This window comes from Zophobas morio, unplaced genomic scaffold (assembly GCF_036711695.1).
Source record: "Zophobas morio isolate AGI-343-1 ecotype UQ-CSIRO unplaced genomic scaffold, CSIRO_AGI_Zmor_V1 ptg000044l, whole genome shotgun sequence".
Classification (NCBI taxonomy): domain Eukaryota; kingdom Metazoa; phylum Arthropoda; class Insecta; order Coleoptera; family Tenebrionidae; genus Zophobas; species Zophobas morio.
In genome coordinates, this window is record NW_026972149.1 from 9,405,087 (window position 1) to 9,410,038 (window position 4,952).

Genomic DNA, 4,952 nt, shown 5'->3' on the forward strand with positions numbered 1-4,952 from the left:
GCTGATTGGAAAAATATGGCCTGGTGATGGTGCCGGACCAAAATTTTGGAAATACATATTTTGTTTGAAATTAGATTTTTTTTTAAAATCTTAAAAATTGCCATATTTCGATTGGCCATTCCGGAAAAATGGTAGGATTTATCGCAGAAATGAGGCCGAAATTAACTTCTAAGGGTCGAAATCTACAAGAAAATGGCTTTAAGCCATTTTAAAAAATGGTCGAGAAAGGGTCAACAATTTCATAAATTTAGGCTTTTGAAAAAGTTGGCCAAAAATCCGCCAAAAATTCAGGGATGTAAATCTCGAGGTGCTGATTCGAAAAATGTAGCGTAATTACAGTCCCGAAGCAACATTTTAGAAATATTCGGTCCGAAATTCAGTTTTTTGAAAAATCTAAAAAATTGTTGTATGTACTTCGATCAGCGATTCCGGAAAAATGGTAGGAGTTATTAATGAAATGAGTCCGAAATTGACTTCTGGGGGTCGAAATCCACAAGGAAATGTCTTTGGATAATTTTCGAAAATGGTCAAAAATTGATCAAAATTTTAACTTAATTAAGGGGGGAATATTGAAAAACTGAGCTTTTGGAAAAGTTATCCAAAAATTCGTAAAAAATTCGAGGAAGTAGATCGCGACGTGCTGATTCCAAAAATATAGCGTGTTTAAGATCTCGGAGCAACATTTTGGAAATATTCAGATTGAAATTCAATTTTTTTTTTAAATCTCAAAAATTGACATATTTTGATTAGTTATTCCGAACAAATGATAGGAGTTATCGAAGAAATCAACCCGAAATTAACTTCTATGGATCGAAATCTACAATAAAATGTCTTTAGGTAATGTTCGAAAATGGTTGAAAACTGGTCAAAATTTTCATATTGAAAAATTGAGCTTTTGAAAAAGTTGCCTAAAAATCTTCAAAAAATTCAGAAATGTAAATCTCGAGGCGCTGATTCGAAAAATATAGCGAGTTTACGGTCCCAGAGCAGCACTTTAGAAATACTCGGGCTGAAATTTGTTTTTTTTTTAAATCTTTAAAATTGCTATGTTTCGACTGGCGATTCTGGAAAAATGGTAGGAATGATCGAAAAAATGAGGCCGAATTTAACTTGCGAGGATCGAAATCTACAAGAAAATGTATTTAGTTCAGTTTCGAAAATGTTCGAAAATGGATCGAAATTTGAAGAAAGGGGAAAAAATTTCACTTTTGAAAAAAATCCGCAAAAAATTTTGGGTTATAGATATCGACGTGCTGATCCAAAAAATACCGCGTAATTACAGTCCCGGAGCAACATTTTAGAGATATTCGGTTTGTAATTATATTTTTTAAAAAAACTTAAGAAACTACATTTTGATTGACGATTCTGGAAAAATGGTAAGAATTATGGAAAAAATGAGACCGAAATTAACTTCTGGGGGTCGAAATACACAAGAAAATGTCTTTAGGTAATTTTAGAAAATGGTCAAAAAATGGTCAAAATTTTCACAGTTAAGCTTCTGCAAAAATTCGCAAAAAAATTCAAAGATGTAGATCTCGACGTGCGGATTCATAAAACATAGTGTGTTCACAGTCGCGGACCAACACTTTAGAAATATTCGGCTTGAAATTCAATTTTTTGAAAAATCTAAAAAATTGCCAGATTTCGATTAGCTTTTCCGGAAAAATGGTAGAAGTTATCGAAGAAACGAATGAGAAATTAACTTTTGCCAGTCGAAATCTACAAGAAAATGTCTTTTGGTAATTTTCGAAAATGCTGCAAAAAATTCTGGGATCGTCGAGATCTATATCTCGACACTCTGATTGGAAAAATATAGCGTATTTACGTCCCCGGAGCAACATTTTAGAAATATTCTAATTGAAATTCAGTTTTTTGAAAAATTTGTGGTGTCATATTTCGATTAGCGATTCCTTAAAAATGTGACGAATTAACGAAAAAATGAGTCCGAAATTAACTTCTGCCAGTCGAAATATACAAGAAAATGTATTTAGGTAATTTTCCAAAATGGTCGAAAAATGGTCAAAATTTTCTGCAACTGTTGCATAAAAATTGGCAAAAAATTCTGGGATGTAGATCTCGACGTGCTGATTCGAAGAATATTCAGACGAAAATGCGACGTTGTTTACCAACGTCACAATCTAACATTAATTCAACGTTAAATTTACGTTACATATAAATGTTTATAATTAAAACATGAAATTAAAAAAAATCTAGTAAAACAAGAACAAAACGGGAATCTTTTTAAACGACGCCACGCTGCGACGTTGTACCTACGTCGGTGGGCATTTTTATGTATGTTTGTGACAACTTCATTTACCTTGTTTCCAGTTCAATGAATCGTTATCCGAAGTGTACAAATAAACAACGATTTTTTCAACAGAAAAGCTGAATTTAGTGAAAGATCGTGACAGAATTCATATAGCAAATCAACGGGAGACGACACTTGTCCCATTTTATAAATTTCCCTTGAGATATCGCATTGCATGTTTGTTTCTAGTATAGTGTTTGCATAATTGTTTGTATTCTCTTAAAAGTATGTGGTTATTAAATAGTGTTTATTGATATCTAACTTACGTATTCAGCGGTAGATTTTAATTTTCACACAAGTGCTGGATAAAAATATAGGTGTATCTAAAACCACTTAAAAAGAGAAAGAATCAATTAAAATTAGTATTTTGTATTTACATATTACGTCGGAATCGTTTAACATAATTCGTTTTGTTTAACTATGGATCTTACGGTCGTATGCTTTTCGAGCTAAAATCGTTTGTGGGTTTGTTACGTTACATAAAATAACCAACATTCAACTATTAAAAAATTCAAGCCAGAGAAAAAATTCCAATGTAGAAAAAACTGTGTATGGAGACAAGTTTTTCAGACGTGTCGCTTTCACAATTTTGTCGTCGGAAAATGCTTGTAGGGTAGGCAACTTTATATACACCGAAAACCGAATACGGTGTTTACATTCTTCCAAAACTTAAAAGTTAAATTAAGATAGCGTAATTATGTGTGTGTACACATACAGGCTAATCTAATCAATTAAATTTTGTGTCATTATTTCGTGGAAACCTTGTTCTGATACTTTGTTCTATTGCTATCACTATCCCCTTGACCTTTGAGGGGATCGCATCAATACAATCTTAATTTTTTACTAATTGTTTGTCAATCTTTAGACAAAGGCTTTTCTGCTAACATGGTGTGTATTCCTATTTCTAGAAAGCGACAAAATTATAAACATTTGACAGCAAAATGATTAGAGATATTTCAGAAAGATCTAACAGTTAGTTAAAAATTAAAACCCAAAAAATAATTTTCATATTCTTTATTTACAACCTAGAGAGTTGAGATGATTTTATAAATATGACAAGGTTGTGTTTTTAGATATATTCTTACACCTGGGCATCACATATAAGATATTCGAGCTCAAAAACTAAGGTCAGTTTCTAGGTGCATTTTGAGTCTTACTAAACTTGAACCTTACTGATGCGAAAAAAAATTGTTTTCGGTTTTTCACTATTGTTTCCTGCTTCTCTGTTGCCACATAAAACTCACAGATGACGCTGGGTATAAAATCTAAAAATGTAGCCAAGCACTGCTAAATTTGGGAATTTGAAACAAACTCTTAAGGTACCTGAAATATGTAGTCTGAAGAAGATAGAACAACCAAAATTTCTTATTTCACAAGGGAAATACTTACCAGTTATTTATTTTAACTACAGTATACATAAATGTGAGCATGTTGCCCAAACTAGGTTTTCTAATATGGGTTGTGTGCAAGATCTGCGAGACCTTAGATAAAAGTGTCAAGAACTGTGGAAAAAGATAAATATAAAATATTTGATAGTGTTTATATAGGAATAATGACAGACGGTGGTTTAGAAGTGAACATGATGACACGACATTGACATTCTGTGGACGAAATTTTAAAACTGAAGAAGAAGATTAGAAGTAGCTCTTTCTTCTGATTTGTAGTCCATCAAATGAGAGTCGGTGTTAGAGGTAAGATACAATACCCTGCTTCATTGAGAAGACGTCTACAGTTCTACAGTTCTGGTGTGAGCAACATGTGAACATCAATCACCAAAACATGAATCATTATTATTTTTAGGTAGTTGTATTTTCGTCCAGAACCAAATGATTCCACTTTTTGAAGCAAAATTTTATGAAAATTTTGTATCTTTAGCTTTAACCTTCGAAATCTTGCATTCCACATGTCACTCAGAGCATTTTGGTTAATTTTTTTGAACTTGGTGTCTGCCAACCAAACATCCCTAAACTATTTACTCCTGTCGAGCTTAATAAAACCGTACCCCAGAAGTTTGTTTTAATTGGCAGATTTACAAGAAAATTTCCTGTGTGTTAAAAATATTGCATTTTTGGCGTACAGCCATTACTAATGCACTTGACCACTTAACTTGCCCGATTTAAACAAAACAAAAAAAAAGTTATACGTTTATCAATTTTTGGTGGTCAGCAACGTTTCACATGATCCTTTGTGAAACATATATTAGTAATTCTTATAAAAACAGAAACATTAGTAAGATAAGAAGGTAATTTATTTTAAAACGTCTCCAAATAAATAAATATTGAATGCGTTTTGCCTTGTGTTATTAAAAATTCCGACAGTCATAATTAACATTATCACCTATGTACATGTACGTGGTACAAGTAAACAAACTAACATACAGATAACAGCCAAGGGCAACATAAACAAAACTATGGACTCGTTTTTATTATACATGTGCAAGATTGATAATTGTAGTTTTTTCGTAGATGTGACACAATTGAAAAAACGCGAGTCCATAGAAATCCAAATTTAGAAAAATAGGCAACTTTTATTACGTTTGTCTAATACTGAAATTGTTTGAAGGAAAAGTGAAAAACTAATTCGCATTTGATTTTATGGGGACGGGTGTTGGGGATTTTTGGAAAACATAAAAAAACGATTGGTA